Source organism: Petromyzon marinus, chromosome 23, assembly GCF_048934315.1.
Source record: "Petromyzon marinus isolate PM22_M1 ecotype Great Lakes invasive population chromosome 23, UKy_Petmar_22M1.pri1.0, whole genome shotgun sequence".
In the NCBI taxonomy this organism is placed as follows: Eukaryota; Metazoa; Chordata; class Hyperoartia; order Petromyzontiformes; family Petromyzontidae; genus Petromyzon; species Petromyzon marinus.
The window spans coordinates 28,098,135-28,125,644 of NC_133689.1; the positions used below are offsets into that span (position 1 = coordinate 28,098,135).

At 49.0% G+C, this 27,510-nt stretch overlaps 11 non-coding genes and 12 pseudogenes across 11 annotated transcripts; all 23 read right to left on the reverse strand.

Annotated features, from left to right (window-relative positions):
• Positions 1–102: 102 nt before the first annotated feature.
• On the reverse strand, positions 103–221 carry LOC142928607 (5S ribosomal RNA; annotated as a pseudogene).
• A 253-nt stretch (positions 222–474) lies between these two features.
• On the reverse strand, positions 475–593 carry LOC142928557 (5S ribosomal RNA; annotated as a pseudogene).
• A 616-nt stretch (positions 594–1,209) lies between these two features.
• LOC142926877 (5S ribosomal RNA) lies at positions 1,210–1,328 on the reverse strand. Its single transcript, XR_012943801.1, has one exon. It is a non-coding gene; the product is annotated as a 5S ribosomal RNA (ribosomal RNA).
• A 185-nt stretch (positions 1,329–1,513) lies between these two features.
• On the reverse strand, positions 1,514–1,632 carry LOC142928525 (5S ribosomal RNA; annotated as a pseudogene).
• Positions 1,633–2,081: 449 nt separating this feature from the next.
• LOC142928535 (5S ribosomal RNA) lies at positions 2,082–2,200 on the reverse strand (annotated as a pseudogene).
• Positions 2,201–2,449: 249 nt separating this feature from the next.
• Positions 2,450–2,568, reverse strand: LOC142927796 (5S ribosomal RNA). Its single transcript, XR_012944720.1, has one exon. It is a non-coding gene; the product is annotated as a 5S ribosomal RNA (ribosomal RNA).
• Positions 2,569–2,821: 253 nt separating this feature from the next.
• Positions 2,822–2,930, reverse strand: LOC142928627 (5S ribosomal RNA; annotated as a pseudogene).
• A 253-nt stretch (positions 2,931–3,183) lies between these two features.
• Positions 3,184–3,302, reverse strand: LOC142927444 (5S ribosomal RNA). The gene has a single exon (XR_012944368.1). It is a non-coding gene; the product is annotated as a 5S ribosomal RNA (ribosomal RNA).
• A 240-nt stretch (positions 3,303–3,542) lies between these two features.
• LOC142928848 (5S ribosomal RNA) lies at positions 3,543–3,661 on the reverse strand. Its single transcript, XR_012945159.1, has one exon. It is a non-coding gene; the product is annotated as a 5S ribosomal RNA (ribosomal RNA).
• A 252-nt stretch (positions 3,662–3,913) lies between these two features.
• On the reverse strand, positions 3,914–4,032 carry LOC142928509 (5S ribosomal RNA; annotated as a pseudogene).
• Positions 4,033–4,285: 253 nt separating this feature from the next.
• On the reverse strand, positions 4,286–4,404 carry LOC142928256 (5S ribosomal RNA; annotated as a pseudogene).
• A 449-nt stretch (positions 4,405–4,853) lies between these two features.
• Positions 4,854–4,972, reverse strand: LOC142927809 (5S ribosomal RNA). The gene has a single exon (XR_012944733.1). It is a non-coding gene; the product is annotated as a 5S ribosomal RNA (ribosomal RNA).
• A 614-nt stretch (positions 4,973–5,586) lies between these two features.
• Positions 5,587–5,705, reverse strand: LOC142927543 (5S ribosomal RNA). The gene has a single exon (XR_012944467.1). It is a non-coding gene; the product is annotated as a 5S ribosomal RNA (ribosomal RNA).
• A 615-nt stretch (positions 5,706–6,320) lies between these two features.
• On the reverse strand, positions 6,321–6,439 carry LOC142926896 (5S ribosomal RNA). The gene has a single exon (XR_012943820.1). It is a non-coding gene; the product is annotated as a 5S ribosomal RNA (ribosomal RNA).
• A 252-nt stretch (positions 6,440–6,691) lies between these two features.
• LOC142928600 (5S ribosomal RNA) lies at positions 6,692–6,810 on the reverse strand (annotated as a pseudogene).
• A 253-nt stretch (positions 6,811–7,063) lies between these two features.
• Positions 7,064–7,182, reverse strand: LOC142928124 (5S ribosomal RNA; annotated as a pseudogene).
• Positions 7,183–7,631: 449 nt separating this feature from the next.
• On the reverse strand, positions 7,632–7,750 carry LOC142927102 (5S ribosomal RNA). The gene has a single exon (XR_012944027.1). It is a non-coding gene; the product is annotated as a 5S ribosomal RNA (ribosomal RNA).
• Positions 7,751–8,364: 614 nt separating this feature from the next.
• Positions 8,365–8,483, reverse strand: LOC142926755 (5S ribosomal RNA). Its single transcript, XR_012943679.1, has one exon. It is a non-coding gene; the product is annotated as a 5S ribosomal RNA (ribosomal RNA).
• Positions 8,484–9,096: 613 nt separating this feature from the next.
• Positions 9,097–9,215, reverse strand: LOC142927728 (5S ribosomal RNA). The gene has a single exon (XR_012944652.1). It is a non-coding gene; the product is annotated as a 5S ribosomal RNA (ribosomal RNA).
• Positions 9,216–9,468: 253 nt separating this feature from the next.
• On the reverse strand, positions 9,469–9,588 carry LOC142928493 (5S ribosomal RNA; annotated as a pseudogene).
• Positions 9,589–9,774: 186 nt separating this feature from the next.
• On the reverse strand, positions 9,775–9,893 carry LOC142928631 (5S ribosomal RNA; annotated as a pseudogene).
• A 614-nt stretch (positions 9,894–10,507) lies between these two features.
• LOC142927898 (5S ribosomal RNA) lies at positions 10,508–10,626 on the reverse strand. The gene has a single exon (XR_012944823.1). It is a non-coding gene; the product is annotated as a 5S ribosomal RNA (ribosomal RNA).
• Positions 10,627–10,811: 185 nt separating this feature from the next.
• Positions 10,812–10,930, reverse strand: LOC142928332 (5S ribosomal RNA; annotated as a pseudogene).
• Between the last annotated feature and the right edge of the window lie 16,580 nt (positions 10,931–27,510).

Consider the following 27,510-nt stretch of genomic DNA (forward strand, 5'->3'; position numbering starts at 1 on the left):
TTGATCCCAATACAGTACACCATATCGACGTGAAATTGGCAGGTGCACTCACTGAGTGAGTCGAAGTGCAAAAAGCGACCCAACCAGATACAAAAATGCAAAAGCCTACAACACCTGGTATTCACAGACAGTCTCCCATTAAAGTATTAACCAGGCTGGACACTGCTTAGCTTCCGAGATCAGACGCGATCAGGCGCAATCAGGGTGATTTGGTCGTAGGCACTGCTTGCAGAGACCTGTCGCACACTCATATGTAATAAACAATCAACATTCAACTATACTCCTGGAGGTCATCGCTCATGAAAACGTTTATTCTGAACTCCAGGTTGAGCCCCGAAAGAGTGGCATCCAACAGTCTTTTACAAGAAAATATTGATCCCAATGCAGTACACCATATCGACGTGAAATTGGCAGGTGCACTCACTGGATTAGTCGATGTGTAAAAAGCGACCCATCCAGATACAAAAATGCAAAAGCCTGCAACACCTGGTATTCCCAGGCAGTCTCCCATCCAAATACTAGCCAGGCTCGTTCCTGCTTAGTTTTCGAGATCAGACGAGATCGGGCGCATTCGGAGTGATATGGTCGTAGGCCATACGTGCAGAGACCTGTCGCACATTCAGATGTATAAAACAATCAACATTCAACTATCTCCTGGAGGTCATCGCTTAAGAAAACATTTATTTTGAGCTCCTGGTAGAGCCCCGAAAGAGTGGCATCAAACAGTCTTTTACAATAAAATATTGATCCCAATGCAGTACACTATATCGACGTGAAATTGGCATGTGGACTCACTGGATTGGTCGAAGTGTGAAAAGCGACCCATCCAGGTAAAAAAATGCAAAAGCCTACAACAACTGGTATTCCTCGGCAGTCTCTAATCCAAGTACTAACCAAACTCGACGCTGCTTAGCTTCTGAGATCAGACAAGATCGAGCGCATTCAGTTGATATGGTCGTAGGTCATACGTGCAGAGACCTGTCGAACATTCAGATGTATAAAACAATCAACATTCAACTATCTCCTGGAGGTCATCGCTTAAGAAAACGTTTATTCTGAGCTCCTGGTAGAGCCCCGAAAGAGTGGCATCGAACAGTCTTTTACAATAACATATTGATCCCAATGCAGTACACCATATCGACGTGAAATTCGCATGTGCACTCACTGGATGAGTTGAAGTGTAAAAAGCGACCCATCCAGATATGCAAAAGCCTACAAAACCTGGTATTCCCAGGCAGTCTCCCATCCAGGTACTAACCAGGCTCGACTCTGCTTAGCTTCCGAGATCAGACGAGATCGGGCGCATTCAGGGTGATATGGTTGTAGGCCATGCTTGCAGAGACCTGTCGAACACTCATATGTATAAAACAATCAACATTCAACTATATTTCTGGAGGTCATCGCTCATAAAACCTTTATTCTGAGCTCCTGGTTTAGCCCCGAAAGAGTGGCATCAAACAGTCTGGATGAGTTGAAGTGTAAAAACCGACCCATCCAGATACAAAAATGCAAAAGCCTACAACACCTGGTATTACCAGGCAGTCTCCCATCCAAGTACTAACCAGGGTCGACCCCGCTTAGCTTCCGAGATCATACGAGATCGGGCACATTCACGGTGATATTGTCGTCGGCCATGCTTGCAGAGACCTGTCGTACACTCATATGTATAAAACAATAAACATTCAACTATCTCCAAGAGGTCATCGCTCATGAAAACGTTCATTCTGAGCTCCTGGTTGAGACCCGAAAGAGTGGCATCGAATATCGACTCTGCTAAGCGTCCGAGATCAGACGAGATCGGGCGCATTCAGGGCGATATGGTCGTAGGCCATGCTTTCAGAGACCTGTCAAATACTCATATGTATAAAACAATCAACATTCAACTATACTTCTGGAGGTCATCGCTCATAAAACGTTTATTCTGAGCTCCTGGTTGAGCCCAAAAAGAGTGGCATCAAACATTATTTTACAAGAAAATATTGATCCCAATGCAGTACACCATATCGACGTGAAATTGGCAGGTTCACTCACTGGATGAGTCGAAGTGTAAAAAGCGACCCTTCCAGATCCAAAAATACAAAAGCCTACAACACCTGAAATTCCCAGTCAGTCTGCCATCCAAGTTCTAACCATGCTCGACCCTGCTTAGCTTCCGAGATCAGACGAGATCGGGTGTAATCAGGGTGATGTGGTCGTAGGTCATACGTGCAGAGATCCTGTCACACATTCAGAAGTATAAAACAATCAGCATTCAACTATCTCCTGGAGGTCATCGGTCATGAAAACGTGTATTCTGAGCTCCTGGTTGAGCCCCGAAAAAGTGGCATCATTCTTTTACAAGAAAATATTGATCCCAATGTAGTACACAATATCGACATGAAATTGGCAGCGGCACTCACTGGATGAGTCGAAGTGTAAAAAGCGACCCATCCAGATAGAAAAATGCAAAAGCCTCCAACACCTGGAATTCGCAGGCAGTTTCCCATTCAAGTACTAACCAGGCTCAATCCTGCTTAACTTCCGAGATCAAACGAGATCGGGCGCATTCAGGGTGATATGGTCGTAGGCCATGCTTGCAACGACCTGTCGCACATTCAGATGTGTAAAACAATCAACATTCAACTATACTCCTGGAGGTCATCGCTCATGAAAACGTTTATTCTGAGCTCTTGTTTGATCCCCGAAAGAGTGGCATCAAACAGTCTTTTACAAGAAAATATTGATCCCATTGCAGTACACCATATCGACGTGAAATTCGCAGGTGCACTCACTGGATGAGTTGAAGTGTAAAAAGCGACCCATCCAGATACAAAAATGCAAAAGCCTACAACACCTGGTTTTCTCAGGCAGTCTCCCATCCAAGTACTAACCAGGCTCAATCCTGCTTAATTTAAGTGATCAGGCACATTCAGGGTGATATGGTCGTAGGCCATGCTTGCAGATCCCTGTTGTACACTCACATGTATAAAACAATCAACATTCAACTATACTCCTGGAGGTCATCGCTCATGAAAACGTTTATTATGAGCTCCTGGTTGAGCCCCGAAAGAGTGGCATCAAACATTATTTTACAATAAAATATTGATCCCAATGGTGTACACCATATCGACATGAAATTCGCAGGTGCACTCACTGGATGAGTTGAAGTGTAAAAAGCGACCCATCCAGATACAAAAATGCAAAAGCCTACAACACCTGGCATTCGCAGGCAGTCTTCCATCCAAGTACTAACCAGGCTCGTCCCTGCTTAGCTTCCGAGATCAGACGAGATCGGGCGCATTCAGGGTGGTATGGTCGTAGGCCATGCTAGCAAATACCTGTTGGACATGCAATCAACATTCAACTATACTCCTGGCGGGCATCGCTGGTGAAAACGTTTATTCTGAACTCCAGGTTAAGCCGATAAAGAGTGGCATCAAACAGTCTTTTACAAGAAAATCTTAATGCCAATGCAGTACACCATATCGACGTGAAATTGGCAGGTTCACTCACTGGATGAGTTGAAGTGTAAAAAGCGACCCATCCAGATCCAAAAATACAAAAGCCTACAACACCTGGTATTCTCAGGCAGTCTCCTATCCAAGTACTAACCAGGCTCGACCCTGCTTAGCTTCTGAGATCAGACGAGATCGGGCGCATTCAGGGTGATATGGTCGTAGGCAATGCTTGCAGAGACCTGTCATACACTCATATGTATAAAATGATCAACATTCAACTAGACTCCAGGAGGTCATCGCTCATTAAAACTTTATTGTGAGCTCCTGGTTTAGCCCTGAACGAGTGGCATTAAAAAGTATTTTACAAAAAAATATTGATGCCAATGCATTACATTATATCGACGTGAAATTGGCAAGTGCACTCACTGGATGAGTCGAAGTGTAAAAAGCGACCCATCCAGATACAAAAATGCAAAAGCCTACAACACCTGGTAATCCCAGGCAGTCTCCCATCCAAGTACTAACCAGGGTCGACCATGCTTAGCTTCTGAGATCAGACGAGATTGGGCGCATTCAGGGTGATATGGTTGTAGGCCATGGTTGCAGAGACCTATCGAACGCTCATATGTATAAAACAATCAACATTCACCTATACTCCTGGAGGTCATCGCTTATGAAAACGTTTATTCTGGGTTCCTGGTTGAGCCCCCAAAGAGTGGCATCAAACAGTTTTTTACAAGAAAATCTTGATACCAATGCAGTACATTATATCGACGTGAAATCGTCAGGTGCTCTCACTGGATGAGTCGAAGTGTAAAAAGCGACCCATCCAGATACAAAAATGCAAAAGCCTACAACACCTGGTATTACCAGGCAGTCTCCCATCCAAGTACTAACCAGGGTCGACCATGCTTAGCTTCCGAGATCATACGAGATCGGGCGCATTCACGGTGATATTGTCGTCGGCCATGCTTGCAGAGACCTGTCGTACACTCATATGTATAAAACAATAAACATTCAACTATCTCCTAGAGGTCATCGCTCATGAAAACGTTCATTCTGAGCTCCTGGTTGAGACCCGAAAGAGTGGCATCGAACATCGACTCTGCTAAGCGTCCGATATCAGACGAGATCGGGCGCATTCAGGGCGATATGGTCGTAGGCCATGCTTTCAGAGACCTGTCGAATACTCATATGTATAAAACAATCAACATTCAACTATACTTCTGGAGGTCATCGCTCATAAAACGTTTATTCTGAGCTCCTGGTTGAGCCCAGAAAGAGTGGCATCAAACATTATTTTACAAGAAAATATTGATCCCAATGCAGTACACCATATCGACGTGAAATTGGCAGGTTCACTCATTGGATGAGTCAAAGTGTAAAAAGCGACCCTTCCAGATCCAAAAATACAAAAGCCTACAACACCTGAAATTCCCAGGCAGTCTGCCATCCAAGTACTAACTATGCTCGACCCTGCTTAACTTCCGAGATCAAACGAGATCGGGCGCATTCAGGGTGATATGGTCGTAGGCCATGCTTGCAACGACCTGTCGCACATTCAGATGTGTAAAACAATCAACATTCAACTATACTCCTGGAGGTCATCGCTCATGAAAACGTTTATTCTGAGCTCTTGGTTGAGCCCCGAAAGAGTGGCATCAAACAGTCTTTTACAAGAAAATATTGATCCCATTGCAGTACACCATATCGACGTGAAATTGGCAGGTGCACTCACTGGATGAGTTGAAGTGTAAAAAGCGACCCATCCAGATACAAAAATGCAAAAGCCTATAACACCTGGTTTTATCAGGCAGTCTCCCATCCAAGTACCTACAGGCTCAATCCTGCTTAGTTTAAGTGATCAGGCACATTCAGGGTGATATGGTCGTAGGCCATGCTTGCAGATCCCTGTCGTACACACACATGTATAAAACAATCAACATTCAACTATACTCCTGGAGGTCATCGCTCATGAAAACGTTTATTATGAGCTCCTGGTTGAGCCCCTACAGAGTGGAATCAAACATTATTTTACAATGAAATATTGATCCCAATGCTGTACACCATATCGACGTGAAATTGGCAGGTTCACTCACTGGATGAGTCAAAGTGTAAAAAGCGACCCTCCCAGATCCAAAAATACAAAAGCCTACAACACCTGGAATTCCCAGGCAGTCTGCCATCCAAGTACTAACCATGCTCGACCCTGCTTAACTTCCGAGATCAAATGAGATTGGGTGCATTCAGGGTGATATGGTCATAGGCCATGCTTGCAACGACCCGTCGCACATTCAGATGTGTAAAACAATCAACATTCAACTATACTCCTGGAGGTCATCGCTCATGAAAACGTTTATTCTGAGCTCTTGGTTGAGCCCCGAAAGAGTGGCATCAAACAATCTTTTACAAGAAAATATTGATCCCATTGCAGTACACCATATCGACGTGAAATTGGCAGGTGCACTCACTGGATGAGTTGAAGTGTAAAAAGCGACCCATCCAGATACAAAAATGCAAAAGAGTAAAACAACTGGTTTTATCAGGCAGTCTCCCATCCAAGTACTAACCATGCTCAATCCTGCTTAGTTTAAGTGATCAGGCACATTCAGGGTGATATGGTCGTAGGCCATTCTTGCAGATCCCTGTCGTACACTCACATGTATAAAACAATCAACATTCAACTATACTCCTGGAGGTTATCGCTCATGAAAACGTTTATTATGAGCTCCTGGTTGAGCCCCGACAGAGTGGAATCAAACATTATTTTACAAGAAAATATTGATCCCAATGCTGTACACCATATCGACGTGAAATTGGCAGGTGCACTCACTGGATGAGTTGAAGTGTAAAAAGCGACCCATCCAGATACAAAAATGCAAAAGCCTACAACACCTGGCATTCGCAGGCAGTCTCCCATCCAAGTATTAACCAGGCTCGTCCCTGCTTAGCTTCCGAGATCAGACGAGATCGGGCGCATTCAGGGTGATATGGTCGTAGGCAATGCTTGCAGAGACCTGTCATACACTCATATGTATAAAATGATCAACATTCAACTAGACTCCAGGAGGTCATCGCTCATTAAAACTTTATTGTGAGCTCCTGGTTTAGCCCTGAACGAGTGGCATTAAAAAGTATTTTACAAAAAAATATTGATGCCAATGCATTACATTATATCGACGTGAAATTGGCAAGTGCACTCACTGGTTGAGTCGAAGTGTAAAAAGCGACCCATCCAGATACAAAAATGCAAAAGTCTACAACACCTGGTAATCCCAGGCAGTCTCCCATCCAAGTACTAACCAGACTTGACCCTGCTTATCTTCTGAGATCAGACGAGATTGGGCGCATTCAGGGTGATATGGTTGTAGGCCATGGTTGCAGAGACCTATCGAACGCTCATATGTATAAAACAATCAACATTCAACTATACTCCTGGAGGTCATCGCTCATGAAAACGTTTATTCTGGGTTCCTGGTTGAGCCCCCAAAGAGTGGCATCAAACAGTTTTTTACAAGAAAATCTTGATACCAATGCAGTACATTATATCGACGTGAAATCGTCAGGTGCACTCACTGGATGAGTCGAAGTGTAAAAAGCGACCCATCCAGATACAAAAATGCAAAAGCCTACAACACCTGGTATTACCAGGCAGTCTCCCATCCAAGTACTAACCAGGGTCGACCGTGCTTAGCTTCCGAGATCATACGAGATCGGGCGCATTCACGGTGATATTGTCGTCGGCCATGCTTGCAGAGACCTGTCGTACACTCATATGTATAAAACAATAAACATTCAACTATCTCCTAGAGGTCATCGCTCATGAAAACGTTCATTCTGAGCTCCTGGTTGAGACCCGAAAGAGTGGCATCGAACATCGACTCTGCTAAGCGTCCGATATCAGACGAGATCGGGCGCATTCAGGGCGATATGGTCGTAGGCCATGCTTTCAGAGACCTGTCGAATACTCATATGTATAAAACAATCAACATTCAACTATACTTCTGGAGGTCATCGCTCATAAAACGTTTATTCTGAGCTCCTGGTTGAGCCCAGAAAGAGTGGCATCAAACATTATTTTACAAGAAAATATTGATCCCAATGCAGTACACCATATCGACGTGAAATTGGCAGGTTCACTCATTGGATGAGTCAAAGTGTAAAAAGCGACCCTTCCAGATCCAAAAATACAAAAGCCTACAACACCTGAAATTCCCAGGCAGTCTGCCATCCAAGTACTAACCATGCTCGACCCTGCTTAACTTCCGAGATCAAACGAGATCGGGCGCATTCAGGGTGATATGGTCGTAGGCCATGCTTGCAACGACCTGTCGCACATTCAGATGTGTAAAACAATCAACATTCAACTATACTCCTGGAGGTCATCGCTCATGAAAACGTTTATTCTGAGCTCTTGGTTGAGCCCCGAAAGAGTGGCATCAAACAGTCTTTTACAAGAAAATATTGATCCCATTGCAGTACACCATATCGACGTGAAATTGGCAGGTGCACTCACTGGATGAGTTGAAGTGTAAAAAGCGACCCATCCAGATACAAAAATGCAAAAGCCTATAACACCTGGTTTTATCAGGCAGTCTCCCATCCAAGTACCTACAGGCTCAATCCTGCTTAGTTTAAGTGATCAGGCACATTCAGGGTGATATGGTCGTAGGCCATGCTTGCAGATCCCTGTCGTACACACACATGTATAAAACAATCAACATTCAACTATACTCCTGGAGGTCATCGCTCATGAAAACGTTTATTATGAGCTCCTGGTTGAGCCCCTACAGAGTGGAATCAAACATTATTTTACAATGAAATATTGATCCCAATGCTGTACACCATATCGACGTGAAATTGGCAGGTTCACTCACTGGATGAGTCAAAGTGTAAAAAGCGACCCTTCCAGATCCAAAAATACAAAAGCCTACAACACCTGGAATTCCCAGGCAGTCTGCCATCCAAGTACTAACCATGCTCGACCCTGCTTAACTTCCGAGATCAAACGAGATCGGGCGCATTCAGGGTGATATGGTCGTAGGCCATGCTTGCAACGACCTGTCGCACATTCAGATGTGTAAAACAATCAACATTCAACTATACTCCTGGAGGTCATCGCTCATGAAAACGTTTATTCTGAGCTCTTGGTTGAGCCCCGAAAGAGTGGCATCAAACAGTCTTTTACAAGAAAATATTGATCCCATTGCAGTACACCATATCGACGTGAAATTGGCAGGTGCACTCACTGGATGAGTTGAAGTGTAAAAAGCGACCCATCCAGATACAAAAATGCAAAAGCCTATAACACCTGGTTTTATCAGGCAGTCTCCCATCCAAGTACCTACAGGCTCAATCCTGCTTAGTTTAAGTGATCAGGCACATTCAGGGTGATATGGTCGTAGGCCATGCTTGCAGATCCCTGTCGTACACACACATGTATAAAACAATCAACATTCAACTATACTCCTGGAGGTCATCGCTCATGAAAACGTTTATTATGAGCTCCTGGTTGAGCCCCTACAGAGTGGAATCAAACATTATTTTACAATGAAATATTGATCCCAATGCTGTACACCATATCGACGTGAAATTGGCAGGTTCACTCACTGGATGAGTCAAAGTGTAAAAAGCGACCCTTCCAGATCCAAAATACAAAAGCCTACAACACCTGGAATTCCCAGGCAGTCTGCCATCCAAGTACTAACCATGCTCGACCCTGCTTAACATCCGAGATCAAACGAGATCGGGCGCATTCAGGGTGATATGGTCATAGGCCATGCTTGCAACGACCCGTCGCACATTCAGATGTGTAAAACAATCAACATTCAACTATACTCCTGGAGGTCATCGCTCATGAAAACGTTTATTCTGAGCTCTTGGTTGAGCCCCGAAAGAGTGGCATCAAACAGTCTTTTACAAGAAAATATTGATCCCATTGCAGTACACCATATCGACGTGAAATTGGCAGGTGCACTCACTGGATGAGTTGAAGTGTAAAAAGCGACCCATCCAGATCCAAAAATACAAAAGCCTACAACACCTGGTATTCCCAAGTAGTCTCCCATCCAAGTACTAACCAGGCTCGACCCTGGTTAGCTTTACGCAATCAGACGAGATCGGGCGCTTTCAGGGTGATATGGTCGTTGGCCATGTTTGCAGAGACTTTTCGAACACTCATATTTATAAAACAATAAACATTCAACTATACTCCTGGAGGTCATCGCTCATGAAAACGTTTATTGTGAGCTCCTGGTTTAGCCACGAAAGAGTGGCATCAAACAGTCTGGATGAGTCAAAGTGTGAAAAGCGACCCATCCAGATACAGCAATGCAATAGCCTACAACACCTGGTATTCCTAGGCAGTATCCCATCCAAGTACTCACCAGGCTCGAACCTGCTTAGCTTCCGCAGTCAGACTATCTCGGGCGCATTCAGGGTGATATGGTCGTAGGCCATGCTTGCAAAGACCTGTCGCACATTCAAATGTATAAAACAATCAACATTCAACTATACTTCTGGAGGTCATCGCTCATCAAACGTTTATTCTGAGCTCCTGGTTGAGCCCCGAAAGAGTGGCATCAAACAGTCTTTTACACGAAAATATTGATCCCAATACAGTACACCATATCGACGTGAAATTGGCAGGTTCACTCACTGGATGAGTTGATGTGTAAAAAGCGACCAAACCAGATACAAAAATGCAAAATCCTACCACACGTGGTGTTCCCAGGCAATCTGCCATCCAAGTAATAACCATGCTCGCCCCTGCTTAGCTTCCGAGATTAGGCGCATTCAGGGTGATATGGTCGTAGGCCATGCTTGCACAGACCTGTCGCACATTCAGATGTATAAAACAATCAACATACAACTATATTTCTGGAGGTCATCGCTCATGAAAACGTTTATTCTGAGCTCCTGGTTTAGCCCCGAATGAGTGGCATCAAACAGTATTTTACAAGAAAATATTGATCCCAATGCAGTACACCATATCGACGTGAAATTGGCAGGTGCACTCACTGGATGAGTCGAAGTGTAAAAAGCGACCCATCCAGATCCAAAAATACAAAAGCCTACAAGACCTGGTATTCCCAGGCAGTCTCCCATCCAAGTACTAACCAGGCTCGACTCTGCTTAGCTTCCGAGATCAGACGAGATCGGGCGCATTCAGACTGCTATGGTCGTAGGCCATGCTTGCAAATACCTGTTGCACATTCAGATGTATAAAACAATCAACATTCAACTATACTTCTGGAGGTCATCGCTCATAAAACCTTTATTCTGAGCTCCTGGTTGAGCCCCGAAAGAGTGGCATCAAACAGTCTGGATGAGTCGAAGTGTAAAAAGCGACCCATCCAGATACAACAATGCAAAAGTCTATAACACCTGGTATTCGCAGGCAGTCTCCCATCCAAGTACGCACCAGGCTCGAACCTGCTTAGCTTCTGAGATCAGACGAGATCAGGCGCATTCAGGGTGATATGGTCGTAGGCCGTGTTAGCATTGAAATGGTTCATTGAAATAGCTAAGTTAAAGTATACACATCCGCAGAGGTACCCCTTGACAAAGGAATTAGCGCTGGAGTGGAAGAAGCCACGCTTAGATCACGACCTTTAAGCTGTGTGAGAAGAAAAAGGCCAAGTGCCTTGACAAAGGAATTAGCATATAATTTAGCATTGAAATGGCTCATTGAAATAGCTAAGTTAAAGTATACACATCCGCAGAGGTACCCCTTGACAAAGGAATTAGCATCGAATTTAGCATTGAAATAGCTGAGTGATTAGCTTGTAACTGGTCACAGAAATAGCTATGTTAAAGTTAGAGCATATACATTCACCGAGGCACCTAGTACTCATCAAACAGGAGAATTTTAGCGAAACACAACCACGCTCAGACTTCGGACCTGTGTGCGAGCAAACAAGGTGTTCTGACAAAGAAATTAGCATAAAAATTAGCTTTTGATTGGCGGATTTAGTAAAGAGGTGGTGTACGTGCCGGTGGACTCGCAGTTTGGCGCGGGGGGGGGAAGGGGGGAGGGGGGAGTTTACCTATTGATGGTGTGAAAAGGGAGAATTTATAAGAGCTGCGAAAGTTTGGGGTACTACTACTTGAAAAATATACTGTACCATTGAAATTAGTTTAATGTTTAGTTCGATTTAGAACATCTTTCCAATGGTTGCTTAATTTGAAACCATCCTTTCGGTTGAAATTGTGTCTGTGTTTGTAGATCTGAATTGCTTCATGAACAAATCTCTGATAAAAGCCCGTGGGTTTGCAAAGAACATGGCTGTGTGATTTGATTCCGGACACTTCGCTACAACTAGCAGGATTCCATCTTGTAAGATCGGATCGTGACATAGCACTCTCCGGCAAGACAAAAGGCGGTGGTATTTGTTTTTACATTAACAGTGGCTGGTGTGTAGATGTCACAGTGATTTTGCAACATTGTTCTCCACTCCTTGAATCAATTTTTATAACCTGTAAACCGTTTTACTCGCCTCGCGAGTTCGCGTCGCTCATTTTGGTCGGAGTTTATTTGCCGCCTTGTCCTCAGGTTAAAGAGGCCCAACGCATGCTCGCCGATCAGATTCTGAGTGTGGAGCGAGCAAATCCAGATTCGTTGGTTATCGTACTTGGCGACTTTAACAAAGGTAATCTCAGCCACGAACTCCCCAAATACATACAATTCATTAAATGCCCAACCAGAGAAGGGAACACTCTGGATCACTGCTACACTACAGTCAGTAGAGCCTACCACGCCGTCCCCCGAGCAGCACTAGGACACTCTGACCATGCCATGGTCCACCTGATTCCTGCATACAGGCAGAAACTAAAACTCTGTAAACCTGCTGTGAGGACATCTAAACAGTGGACCAGTGAGGCTGTGGACGATTTGCGGGCGTGCTTAGACTGTACTGACTGGGATATGTTCACGACTGCTACCAATAGTCTGGATGAACTCACAGAGGCTGTGACGTCCTACATCAGCTTCTGTGAGGACTGCTGTATCCCAACACGTACCAGGGTGAACTTTAACAACAATAAGCCCTGGTTCTCAGCAAAGCTCAGAAGGTTGAGGTTGGAGAAGGAGGAAGCGTTTACGAGTGGAGATAGAGACAGATTCAAGGAGTCGAAGAACAGGTTTAGCAAAGCGGTGAGAGAGGCTAAACGACTGTACTCAGAGAGACTAAAACACCAGTTCTCTACAAACGACGCTGCTTCTGTCTGGAGAGGGCTCAGGCAGATCACCAACTACAAACCCAGAGCCCCCCACACCACTAACGACTCCCGCCTAGCCAACGACCTGAACGAGTTCTACTGTAGATTTGAAAGACAATTGGACTGTCCTGAACCACCCCTTCCAACCCAAGAGGCCCCATCCCCCACCAATACTACAGAGACGACTATCTCCTTTCAGGAAGGAGAAGTTAATAGACTTTTCAAGAGGCAGAATCCACGCAAAGCAGCCGGGCCGGACTCTGTCTCTCCAGCCACCCTCAGGCACTGCGCTGACCAGCTGTCTCCGGTGTTCACCAACATCTTTAACACCTCCCTGGAGACATGCCATGTACCAGCCTGTCTCAAGTCCTCCACCATCATCCCTGTGCCCAAAAAGCTAAGGCCAACAGGACTAAATGATTACAGACCGGTCGCCCTTACATCTGTGGTAATGAAGTCTTTTGAGCGCCTGGTCCTGGCACACCTCAAAGCCATCACAGACCCTCTCCTGGACCCCCTTCAGTTTGCCTACAGAGCCAACAGGTCTGTGGACGATGCAGTTAACATGGCCCTCCACTTCACCCTACAGCATCTGGACGCCCCAGCATCCTACGCCAGGATCCTGTTTGTGGACTTCAGCTCTGCCTTCAACACCATCATCCCTGCCCTGCTTCAGGACAAGCTCTTCCAGCTGAACGTGCCATACACCACCTGTAAATGGATCACAGACTTCCTGTCTGACAGGAAGCAGTGCGTTAAGCTGGGAACACAAGTCTCTGACTCCAGGTCCATCAGCACCGGAACTCCTCAGGGCTGCGTCCTTTCCCCTCTGCTCTTCTCCCTGTATACCAACAGCTGCACCTCCAATCATCTGTCCGTCAAACTATTGAAGTTTGCGGATGACACCGCCCTCATTGGGCTGATCTCTGGTTGGGATGAGTCTGACTATAGGTGGGAAGCTGACAATCTGGTGACCTGGTGTAGCCAGAACAACTTAGAGCTAAATGCTCTAAAGACAGTTGAGATGGTTGTGGACTTCAGGAAGAATACAGCACCACTCACCCCCATCACCCTGTTAGACTCCCCAGTCAAAATTGTAGAGTCCTTCCACTTCCTGGGCACTATTCTCTCCCGGGACCTCAAGTGGGAATTGAACATCAGCTCCCTCACCAAGAAAGCTCAACAGAGGATGTACTTTCTACGGCAGCTGAAGAAATTCAACCTGCCAAAGACAATGATGGTGCAATTCTATACAGCGATCATTGAATCCATCCTCACCTCCTCCATAACCGTCTGGTACGCTGCTGCCACTGCCAAGGACAAGAGCAGACTGCAGCGTATCATCCACACTGCTGAGAAGGTAATTGCCTGCAATCTACCAACCCTCGAGGACCTGCACACGACAAGGTCCATGAGGCGAGCTAGGAAGATTATGGCCGATTTCTCCCACCCTGGACACTCTCTGTTTCAGCTACTCCCCTCCGGCAGAAGGCTTCGGTCCATCAGGACCAAAACCTCACGCCATAAAAAACAGTTTCTTCCCATCTGCTGCTGGCCTGTTAAACAAGGCCAAGGGCTAACACTGTTTTTAACATTTGATCTACATAACGACACCTTGCCGATATTAACTATGTTACCCTATTTGTATTTTTTATTTTTAAATTATATCTTAAAGCTATTTTATATTCGATATTTATTTAATTTTATATACTTCAGTCGCTTGGTGTTAGACTTTTAACCCTTATTATAGTAAGACTTGTTTAAAACTTATTTAAGATTTTAGATTCCTATATGTTGAATGTATTCACCATCCTGCCAAAGTAAATTCCGTGTCGGTGTGAACTTACATGGCGAATAAAACCCTTTCTGATTCTGATTCTGACCAATGAGTGCGCGCTCTGCGCTCCATAAGCCGCCTCCCCGCCCGTTAGAATCTTTGCTCTCACCAAGCCATGGCTCGCACGAAGCAGACGGCTCGCACGTCCACGGTGGCAAGGCTCACCGAGGGCAAAGAGCTCGCCACCATGGCGGCCCAAAAGAGCGGTCCGGCCTCGGGCTGTGTCTCCACTTGTGTGTTTCAGTGTGTCTCCCCTTATCTCAGATTTAATGGTGGAGTTTGCGAGCTTTGAGGACTCCCATCTGGCAGCAGCAGGAGGAGGAGGAAATGCACACAGGGGTGAGAAACATTAAGACACAGAGACATGCACGGAGACAGAACGAGAGGCACGGAGAACCTTGCAGAGGCACAGAGATACACCGAAAGACATGGAGACACAGGGACAGATATGCAGACTCACGGAGAGACACGTAGTGATTTAGACACATGTACAGAGATGGAGGACACAGAAAAAAGGAAACACACAGAGACACAGATATACTGAGATATACTGAGATATATTGGGAGACATGGAGACAAACAGAGCGACACGAAGAAACGGAGACACATGGAGACACGTGGAGACGCATGGAGAGACACGGGGACACAGGGAGAGACACGGGGAGATAAGTGTTGTATATGTTGGGTCTTGAAAATTTTATGAAAATAATAAAAATTAATTGAAATTTGGAAAAATACGTAATTATCCGAAATTATGTAAATTTATGTAATTATGCGCATAAATTATGCTATTTCGAGAGATAATCATTTTAATTAATGCGAATGTTCGCGGTTATGATAATGCGAGCCGTTATGATAATTAGTCCCCGCCTCGCTGATGAGGGTCGTATCATCAATCGGGATAAGACAACGAATTGCATGAGGTTATGCAGGTGTGCTGTAAATATGCTAGATTAAACTTTACTTCGTTGTCTAGGGTTGTATTATCAATCGGTATAATACAATTGTTCTCGCTTAATCATTTACTGATCAAATCTCACCGCAGGATACACTTCTTATAATGAAGATTATTAAGCATGAACTCAGGAAAGAAACACTCAAACACTTCTGTGTTAAGCAATTTTAATTTCTAAACAAAATCTTTACACTCTAATATGTGAATTCTTATGCTTGAAATTGTCAACACAGTACTCCAGGAGATGTTCCCCTCATTGATCCATACATTTAACCCTCAATGATCACGTTTGTTAACTGGGTAACAGAACAATTGATTACTTCCTCAGAGTACGCGAGCATATACGGCAAATAGGAATAAAAAGTCCTGAAAAATTCATGCAACGATATTCACGAAAGGCAATAAAGCAAATAATTATACCCCAAAGGCAAAAGTATACGTCAATAGATTCATCGGCAAGATTATATACTTAACAAAATGTCTTGGAATAAGGGTGTGCGACGGGGTGCGTGCTCTCCCATGGGAGATTCTTATCTTTGGCTAAGCTTTAATTAATTCATGGCAGAAAATGTCGGGTGCAGAGTGACCATTATGCTCTGCAGCTCCATCTCACATTCAAGAAACCGCGGGGGCAGATGGCCCGATGGCTGGCGCAGCTGCAGGAATACAACCTGCAGATCGAGTACCGGGCTGGGCGGATGCACGAAAATGTGGACGCCTTGTCGAGGCAACCCATGGTGTGCGCGGAAATGAGGGCGGAGGAGGCCTGCCCATGCTTCATGGGGGGACGCTGCCAACAGGCAACGCCCCCCCGGGAGCGCACTGAGACTAACCCCCTCTCGCGAGAGAGAGTGCAGTATGCGCCGCGGAGACCCCTACAGAAGGAGCCGACGGACTGCCCCACCCTGACCGGGCGGATCCAAGAGTACGTCGGCTGCGCCTTCCCGGGCCTGGACGACGAGCAGTTGAGACAGACCCAGCAGCGGGACCCGGATCTGGCGGCAGTGGAAGCGGCCCTGCGGGAGAAGAAGAGCACCCTACCAGGACTCTGGAGTGGTTTGTATGCCCGGTTGTGTGTGCAGAACGGGGTGGTAAGAGGGTGGATCTGTGTTCCCGCCCAGGTGCGACCCCAGCTGCTATGGCTGGTGCACGACCACCTGCTCGGGGGCCATGATGGGGAACGGCGCACTCGGGAGACCCTGCGTCGCCAATATCTCTGGCCCAAATTGGCGCAAGACGTGGCCGCCTGGGTACAGGGCTGCCGCGCGTGTCAGCAATGCGGGCCGAAACCGGCGCAATATCAGGTACCCCTGAGGCCGTTCCGCGTCAGTCGGACAAACCAGCTGGTTGGGATCGACCTACAGGGGCCATTTCCGCGATCCCACCGGTGGAGTATTTCGCACGCTATCCCGTGACGGTGGCCATCCCCGATAAGACGGCCCTTGTGGTGGCCCGGGCATTCGTGGAGCACTACGTACTTAAGCACGGGATCCCCGAATGGGTCATTACCGAGCAAGGTAGTGAGTTCGAGGCAGAGCTGTTTCAGGTGATGTGCCGCGAGTTCGGAATCCAGAAGGACCGAACCACGGCGTACCACCCCCAGGTGAACGGTATGGTGGAGCGTATGAACCAGACCTTAGCTGGGAAGCTCAAATGCATGGTGGCTGCAACTCAGCAGGACTGGGACGAACACCTCCCCTATGCCCTGTTCGCCTACGCCACCACAGTACACACGTCTACGGGACAGACCCTGTTCCTAATGATGTGTGGCCATGAGTCTCGTCTACCTGCAGATCTGCTGTTCGGCGTTCCCCCACTGCAACGGGATGAGGGGAGCCACCCCGTGGAGCACCTGATGGAGACTCTGCGAGGGGCCCGGGGCCGGGCCTACCCACAAGGAGAGGCCGCGCATCGGCACCAAGAGCAGGGCGCCCGACCCCTTATGGAGCCCCCCTTCTACTCGGCGGGCTCTAAGGTGTGGCTATACACCCCTCGTGTCGGGGCTGGACAGCTGGGGAAACTGACCACCTACTGGCGCGGACCCTGGACCGTGGGGCGGCAGATCTCCCCCTGGACGGTGCTGATTCAGGGCGGAGAGAGGGGCCGAGAGATGGTGGTCAACGTCCGCCAATTAAAACCATGGAGGGCAGCCCCAGCGAGGGAGAACCCCGCAGTTTGGGTACCCCGAAATCCCGGGGTCCCAACACCCCCCATGCTCGGCCCCGAGGGGTCACGGCCCAGGCCGGGGGGGGCGGGGACGATGGCACCTAAACCCTGCTGCCTCTGAGTTTGTTCCCCAGCCCACAGGTGCCGAGGGACGAGAGAAGCCATTGGAATGGAGGAAGAGACCGCCGCTAAAAGCCCAAAAGACGGAGCCACCACCCCCGAGGCCAGCCACGAGGGCCGGGCGAGTCTCGCGGACCCCGCGGCGCTACCTCGTGGGGGCAACCCAGGCGAGATGCTCCAGTCAACCCGGGACGGAGACTGGCACCTCGGCGGGCTATGTGGTGCCATAGCAGCGAAGCCGCTCCGTCGGAGCCATGCCTGCAACGCCACCACGGGAGAGCGTGCAGGCCGAAGCTGCTTCTCCCTCACCACCCCCAAAATGAGCACACACAACACACACACCCCCCACGTAGGACCTCGTGGGGAAGTCACCTGGCCTCCAGGTTGTCCCCAGGGGCCTTCTTCGTAGGGACATCCCCCACGGTTTCCTGGGGCCAGGGAATTGGCCGACTTCCTCCAGGTTGAATTACACCACAGAGCCGTGAATTGACGTGCAATTGCATGCTCACGACAAGGCTACTCAGTCACCGCGGTTAGGTCCACACGAGCACCAGGGGAAGCATCCGATTGGCCGGAAAAGTACGCTTGCACGCCGTGGCCAATGGCAACGGCCCAACGGCGGCCCCTGTTGATGGGTAGAGAGGGAAGCGGACGTCTGTGAAGGCACCGAGGTGGGCGCACCAATGTCGGTGGGGTATCGCGGGTTAGCCGGGCAGACCTTTGATGTAGAGAGGGATAAAATGGGAGAGGAGAGCGACGATGGGGGTTCGCGTTCTCCTCAAATGAGCGATCGGAGCAGTCAGCTTGCCGGCCACTGGGTCGTCCGTGGGACGAGTCTCAGCGAAGCCAGGCCCCGCTCCCCGCAAGAACCTCGTGCAGCCTCGTCTCTCCGCGACGGTCCACGCATCGGAGGCGAAACGTGAGTACAAAAGCGAGAGTGGGGAGTTTCACTCCAAGGGGACGAGGTAGATCAGGTTTAGACCATCGGGAGATAGGTTAAACCTGCCCTGCTGACTCAGACTGACTCGGGTAATAGTAGCCCACAGACACGCCAGGAATAAATCGTCAGTGATCAACAAACCTTGTTGTGTGGTTTCTGCCAGTGTGGAACGGGCAAATGGTGGTGTGAGTCCGCTCGTCGTGGTACGGGGATTTGCACGTGGGTAACTCTGTTGAGGCGGCCATTGTGTGCGGGCCCGACCGGGGTTCCTGCGTCGTACCCTGTGTTTGTGCGCGAGTGTGTATTTACCCACGTGTTTGCGCTCGCCCCTGCGCGTAGCTCGTGATTAGCGTGTGTGTGTGGCGAGCGGCGGGGGACTCGTACAGGGGCACGTGAGGTTACTCATCCGCCCTTGTGTTTAACGTGTGCGTCAGGTAGACAGGCGGCGTACACGCAAAATTATCCATACTGCCTTTGTTTAGCGTGTGCCCGCGGTGAGCGACGGTGGACTCGCCTGGGTGCACGTGGGATTATCCCTACAGCCCTTTAAACAATCTCCATTGCCCGCCCTCGGTGGCAACGCGTGTGCGAAGGACGTCATTGCCCTCTGACCCCCGGTTCAGCGCGTGCGAGTGGTGCGTGGGGTTGTGTGAACGGATACGTCGCGTTTGAGTGGCTGAGAAGCGACAGATTGATTCCAGGCAGCCATGCGCCAGCCCCGAGCTATGCCCCCCAAACAGAACCTGCGGACCCGAGGGGCTCCGGCGCGAGGAGAGGAGCTGGGGAGCGGCAGCCCTCTCCCCACGAGTGAGCAGTTGGATAGCGGCGACTCTCACATGAGCGAGGAGTCCGGAACCTGCAGCTCTCCCGAGATCAACCCTCCCCCGGAGGGGGAGCCAGGGGCCCACGTCCCTCACAATATCGCGTCCCTCCTGCGTTCTCTGCGGCTGTGCCGATCTGATTATAGAGTGCTTTGGGAAGGGTCATTGCCCGAAACGTGTTTTGATGTTGCGCGCCAGTTCCTCGTGAGAGTGGACCGGGCTCTTCTTCTTCTTCTCGTAGAATCGCAGCCACGCGCTCTGCTCGGGAGTCGCGAGCGATGCGCGGTTGCGTGAGGCGCCGTCTGCTGCTACTGCAGCAGCTGCAGTAGCCGAGGAGGGCTCTGTCTCAACCGAGAAAGCGGTGATATAGAATATGTGTCACCCATCCTCACACACTCGCACAACACAAACAGCACGCATACCTTCCGCACTCGACATCACGCATGCCTAACGCATCAAGGGTCGGAGGTCAGGGATCACCACGTCACGCACGCGGCACGCTCGGGCGGGGAAGAGAGATCGGGTGTGAGCACGACGTGCACGAAACGCAATCCCATGAGTGAGTGGTTGACACTCGGATCGGATTGGTGCGGAGAGCGGATCGGGAAAGAGCGAGAAGTGGGAGAAAGGTAATTGGTGGAGAAGAGGTTTAAAAGTGACTGAAAAACGTAGAACTGGGTTGGTTTGATGATGAGTGTTGCTGTAATGTACGAGCGGTGACAACGAAATAAATAAGTTGAAGTACACCAGCCCGAGTCTCCTTTTCAATGTGTCCTCGTCGTCCTCACCATGTCTGGACGTGGCAAGACCGGTGGTTAATCTCGAGCCAAGGCAAAGTCCCGTGCAGCACACTCGCACGAATTTTTTCATAACCAAACGCGCTTAGCATTGAGCGTTTGGTTACAAAAACATGTTTTCTGTCGGTAGGTTTTCGCAGTGCATAGTTGTGTGTACCAAAACGATTTCAGAGTTATGGTTTCGAACAACCATGCAGTAAAATCTATTTCATTCGTGGTGGTCTCAACAAAGAGCATATTCTGTACACGATATTTGAATGTTGCGATAATTTTCACCCGAACTATGGGGAAGTGAAATCCAAACAATGGAAAGAGGTTTTACATCTGACACTTGTTATGACCTCGTTATTACGTCTTAAAAAATGTGCGGTTTCAAAGATTAACATCTTATTTAGATGATGTATACTGAATGGTGCCAAAACAACCACTGCACGGTCTCTCGTGGTTTTAATCGAGTATCTTTTTTTGGAAGGGTATTTTCTTGAGAAAGGAGCAGCGCTTAAGGACACCAAAGCAGCTCATAGCCACTTGACTTTGATGCGGCATTCTGCAATGATACAAACCACGAGCGTCGAGTTTGTTATGAACACGGCTCCAGCATCGAGCCCTTTGCAAGCTGACGACCAATCAACACGCTCCCTTAGCATCACGTCACGACTCCACTGACCAATGAGAGCGCGATCTGCGCCAGAGATCTCTGATCTCCAGGTTCGCAGCGCGCTAACCGTTGCACCACCGCTCCCCACACTTTCACAAACAAAGACAAAGATCCCCCGTGTAGCCTTAACAATGTTGGGGCAGGTACTGTTAGCGACTACCTATGAAGAACGGCACGGTACACGAGGGCATAAGTGACCAACACCATCCCCGGCCGCATTTGTCTCCCTAGTCGTGATGTTTACACAACGTGTTGATTTCAGGCTGAATTAGCGAGGCCAATAACCGATTCAGACAATCGTCACTTGTCTTTGCCGTGAGCGGGAATCGAACTGATTGGCCGGCTTCGTGGCGAAGTGCGTTAATCACGACACTACCGCTCCCCACATTCACCAGCTCACACAAAGACACAGATCCCGCAGCACCTGCCCCCCAACAGCCCTAACAGATTATTAGGGCAGGTGCTGTGAGCAAGCACCTGTGAAGGCCAGCACGACTTGGTGAATGGGTTATTGTATGCTTGAGAACTTGAGAGGGAGGGTGGGTGGTTTGTGAGTTATTGATTGGATTTCTCCAGTATAAATACATATTCTAATTAATTTGTACGTCGGTATCTGAAATAAATATTCGGACAATGGAACATCTATTTACATTCGTATTCACGCGTTGTTTTACGAAGTGTATTTGTTGGGGTGTGTGTGTGCACCTTCTACCAACAGTCTGTTCAGAAGGGTGCGCGAGGCGCATGTGAGTGGTTCGTGTGCTGGGTTCCTCTCTGATTCGTGTACCAAGGAGCACGTGACTCGCCGTTACGTCACCCAAATCGCCAGTTGCCTCGCAACGAGTTGTCCGACGCGCCGTCACGAGGCCCTAACCGATGTCACGTGGTCCTAACTGCCATTTTGAGCAGAGGCGTTGAGCAGAGAGCTGCGTTCTTGCGATGCTCAAAATTTCCAAATAATGACCTCATCCGAGAATATTGCACGAAAAGATATTGACATGGTGAGTGGAGCGAGTGTTGCTGTGTGTGTGTGTAGATTCCTGTGTGGGGAGTAGGCAGGGCTGTTGTGTCGCTAGAGGAGTAGCACGAATTTATATTCCACGGTGGTTGGTATTTAGTGAAAAAGTCATGGGCCTCCTCTTTGTCTACTCAGACTCAAAACGATTACAGTATCTGATTCAACGTGTTAAAACATCACCTATGTAAAGAGCCCCCGTTGAAAACATCAGCATAGGGGAGACAAAGGTGGCCAGGCGTGGTGTGCCGTGCTGCTCTTCAGCACAGCACTGGTCCAAGGCTGCCAGGGGGATCTTCGTCTCTGTAGCTGTATATGAGGAGCATGCTTAGCGGCACGCTTCACGATTTTCTTCCTCCGCCTCCCCCCCGTTCCCTCCCTTTCGACTCCGGATTCTGAGAAGCCTGCGAAGTCCCCCTCCACAGCCGCTTGGGCCGAAGTGGTCGCAGACTACGAGGCGAACCAAGGTACTGAACATCTTTGAAAACGAGCTGTATAGTTCATCGTATTCCTCCAGTATGAATATAGATTGAGATTCTGATTCTGACTAGGGGCAGGTGCTCATAGCAAGTACCAATCAGCACCACCACTCACTTTCCTCAAATAGCTTTGACGTGCCCGTCCTTGATCGATAGTAAACAATAATTTAATACCGACGATGAGTGCATCAATGTGCGTGTCTCTTTGGCCTGTGGCCACATCTGCCAGAAGCACTTATGTGTAAATTTGCCTCTTTGGTTTTCCTTCTAAAGAACGTGACGAGTTGCTATCTATTTAACAAGTAATTAAGTCATAAGGATAGTCTCGGTAACGATAAATAAGTAAATCAATGATAAACGAGCGCTAAGTAAACAAGTAAAGTCTTTATTATAGCGATGTCGGTAGGCAACAACAAACCCGGGTAGCCATGGCAACGGCCTCCCCGCTCCAACTGTCGCCAACGGTCCAGGCCTCGAGCCCCGCCCTCTGGTGACGTCACTGCCACGGCCTATGTGGCCCCGCCCCCGTCTTCTGCAGGCTCCGCCCCCATCGTAGAACACTACAATTATAATCTTAGCTCTTTCGGTAAAGTCACGTTGAAGGGAAACAATAAAATAATAAAATATATATAAAACAATAAAAATTCTCACGACGTTTCGACCGTTTGTGTTATGTTCCCTTCAATGTGACTTTACCGAAAGTGCTAAGAATATGAATTACTGCAGTCACGAAAGCTTTAAATCAAAATTTACACTACAATTACTTTGATATAAAATATAATTAGTATATAATTACAATAAAAACATTGATGACATGGCCGTCTAGATGCGTTGCCTAGCCAAGGTCACCCTCGCAATGATGTATTTGGGTCGTACATATTCCAAGGTCCGTGTGCTCCTCCCACAAGCTTTCCATGCAATTCTAAGGGTGCAGCCGACGTTTAAGTACAATGATCATAGAATGTTGACGTGGATGACTGAATGACGAATGTGAGTACTTGCATGATGATAATTAAGGGTACGGTCCAGGTACTGCCCAGTGCTGATGACATCCCCCTACTGTGCCCTAGGTCTCACTCATCCCCCAGAATCCTGTGAAGGAGCGGAGTCAACAGAGTACCACCACCTCCTCCACGACGCCTGCCTCCTGACAGCCGAGAATCCCCTGCTGGGATATGAACAGCTGTGCAGCTGCTGTTGCTGCCTGGGCCTGTGCGGGCCTCAGTTATCTCAGGTCGACCCTGCGCCAGTTCCTACAGTCGGGTTCTGGGAGGCGGCGGCTGTTAAGGACATCTGGCTCGAGATGGAAGCAGCCAAGAAGTCACCTCAACGACGCCGGCAGAAAAAAGCAGCTGGACCCAACAGCAGCAGCTGCTTGGCTCGTCCCACAAAGCGTCCCCGAGCTCCGGTGGGGGTGATGACGCGGGCCCAGAGGACTTGCCCCTCCTTCGTGGCCGAGGAGCAGGGCTACGAAGTGGGAGGCCACCTGAGAGTCAACCTCTCATATTATAATGACTTTTGCGGGAGGCCTTCACTCAGCAAGAAGAGGCGCTGCCACGGGGAGAAGATTTTCGTCTGAAAATCTTCTCCCCGCCTCCCCTCCATCCTGCCCGACCATCTCACCCCCCACCATCACTCTCCAAACCACCCTCCACCATCACCATCCACTCACCCCCCACCTTCACAGTAAGCCCCAACCCCCATCATCACTATTCGGTGTGCCCTCCACCATCACTATCCGCCCCAAACCCCACAATCACCATCCAACCAGCCCCGCAACATCACTATCCACCCATCCCCCACCATCACAATCTGCCCCATCCACCACCATCAACGAACGCCTCATCCCCACTATCCCCCCCCACCACCATTACTATACACCCATCCCCCCACCATCACGATCTGCCCGACCAACTACAATCACTATTAGCCCCACCCCTTACCAATACAATCCGCCTCACCCTTCCCCATCACGATCCGCCTCACTCCTCACCATCACTATCCGCCCCCCCCCCCCTAACATCACTATTCACCACCCCTCACCATCACTATCCAACCCAGCCACTACCATCACAATCCGCCCGACCCCCTACCATCACTATCCGCCCCAAACCCCACAATCACTATCCAACAAACGCCGCAACATCACGATCCACCCAACCCCCCAACATCACAATCTGCCCCACCCACCGTCATTACTATACGCCCATCCCACCGCCATCACGATCTGCCCCACCCACCACAATCACTATTAACCCCACCCCTTACCATTCCTATCCGCCTCACCCTTCACCATCACTACCCTCCTCAATCTCCCCCATCACAATCCACCCACCCCTCACCATCACTATCCACCTGAACCTGCACCATCACGATCCGCCACACGCCCAAATATTACTATATGCCCATCCCCCCCACCATCACTATCTTCCCCACCCACAACAATCGCTTTTCGCCCCACCCCTTACCATCACTATCCAACCCATCCTCGACAAAGACCAAGAAGACGAATCCAAGATGGCCGCCTGAGGCGCGCGTGCGCTCCCGGGGCGTTCCCGGGCCGCACTCCGAGCAGGGGCTGGTGGGGCCGTTTGTGAGGGGCCGAGGGAGCCGACAGAAGGATCCGATGGAGCCGAGGGGGCCGGGGGGGGGGCGACGGGGGCGGGGGGGGGGCGACGGAGCCGGGGGGGGGGGCGACGGAGCCGGGGGGGGCGACGGAGCCGGGGGGGGACGACGGAGCCGGGGGGGGGGTCGACGGAGCCGGGGGGGGGCGACGGAGCCGGGGGGGGGGGCGACGGAGCCGGAGGGGGGGCGACGGAGCCGGGGGGGGGGTGACGGAGCCGTGGGGGGCGACGGAGCCGGGGGGGGACGACGGAGCCGGGGGGGGGCGACGGAGCCGGGGGGGGGGCGACGGAGCCGGGGGGGGGGCGACGGAGCCGGGGGGGGGGCGACGGAGCCGGGGGGGGGCGACGGAGCCGGGGGGGGGCGACGGAGCCGGGGGGGGGGCGACGGAGCCGGGGGGGGCGACGGAGCCGGGGGGGGCGGGGCGACGGAGCCGGGGGGGGGCCGACGGAGCCAAGGGAGGGCCGACGGAGCCGGAGGGGGGGGGGGAGGGGGGGGGGCGACGCGCGAGCAGAGGGAGCCGACACTGACTTTATCATACATCATACACTGACTCCCTCACACATCATGCACTGACTCGCTCATCATGTGCTTACTCACTCACACATCATACACTCGCACAACCACTGACCCATTCACTCATCATACACAGGTTCACTCATCGTGTGCTGGCTCACTCGCACATCATAAACTCACTCACACTGCCGCTGACTCACTCACACATCATACACTGACTCACTCATCATGCGCTGACTAACACATTGTGCGCTGACTCACACATCATACACTCACGCTGCTGCTGACTCACTCACACATCATACACTGACTCGCACATCATACACTGACTCACTCATCATGTGCTGACTAACACATCGTACGCTGACTCACACATCATACACTCACTCAACCTAATACGGACTCAACCATCATACAGTGACTCGCACATCATACACTCACTCACGCTGCTGCTGACTCACTCACACATCATACACTGGGAGTGTCGTGCTGCCAGTTATGGCTGCAGGTTTTTGTCGTCAGTGTTATGTATATCGTTTATTGTTAAATTTAAAATTACAGTTCCTAAGATTACTGTTGTTACATTGTTTTTTATAGCTTTATTTTGGTGATTCAAAAACATATGGTTAATCTAAATTGTCTTATAGTTCATATTCTTAGTTCTTTCGGTAAAGTCGCGTTGAAGGGAAACAACAAAATAATAAAAAATATATGAAACAATAAAAATCAAAATTTGTCTTATAGTTGTTGTTGTTGGCTTGCACCACATTGTGATTTTTGCACACAGCGTTTTAATACGTTTTTTGTGTGTGTGGAATATTTCCTGGTTTATTCCAGGACAGTGGTTCTTAACCTTGTTGGAGGTACCGAACCCCACCAGTTTCATATGCGCATTCACCGAACCCCTGTTTAGTGAAAAATAAAATGTGATTTTTTTCAAATTCAAGACATAGATATGTTTTTTACTGGTACACAAAATGAGCCGTGCATGAACATTACCTTGTTCAAAGAATAAAACCAACACAATGCATAAACTCACAACAAATTACATACCTGGAAATCAATGTGACTTCTGCTGTTGCCTTTGAGAGATCAGTTCAGATATGCGTGGCTTCACCTTGGCAAGTGCCACTCTCATGTCATTTTCACAGCAAAGTCTGTTCCTTTTCTTCGTTTTTATGTCCAGCATCCTCGAAAAGGATTGCTCACAAAGATATGTTGTAACAAATGGTATAAAAAATCCAGGGCTTTCTTAGCAATAACTGGATACTTGTTCATTTGTCGACACCAAAACGTTGAGAGCGTTGTTGTTCTGAAGAGTTGCTGTTGAACCTGGCTCTGCTGAATTTCAATGATTTCGTCGAGGAATTCATCATTGACATCTGCTGTTTCAACAGCAAACGTGAACGGCTGTCTCACCCATGCTGGATATGACTCTCTTGTAGGGAAATATCCGTCGAGAGACTTTGCAAGCTCATCTAAGTGCGTGGCAATTGTTTGCTTCAGTTCTGTGGATACAGAAATATCTCCGATTCCAGACACATCTTCGATCTTACTTGCACAGTCGTCCAGAAGCGGGAAGTTTGCGAAGTTATTGTTCTCTGTTCGTCGTTTCCATAACGGTAGCTTTTTTTGAAAAGCCTTCAGGTGTTCTTCCGCTTCCATGATATTGACTCCACCACCCTGCATCTGCTGATTGAGATGATTGAGAGCTGCGAATATATCAGCCATGTACGCTAAAATGAGAATGAACTCAGGATTTTTGAAGCAATCTGCATGGCAGTGTTGGTGCTCTTGCAAAAACAGGGCTAATTCCACACGCATGGCAAAAACACGATTCAGCACCTGTCCCCGGGATAACCACCGAATATTAGAATGGAGCAGAAGTACCTCAAATTCAGAGCCCATTTCTTTACACAGCTCACTGA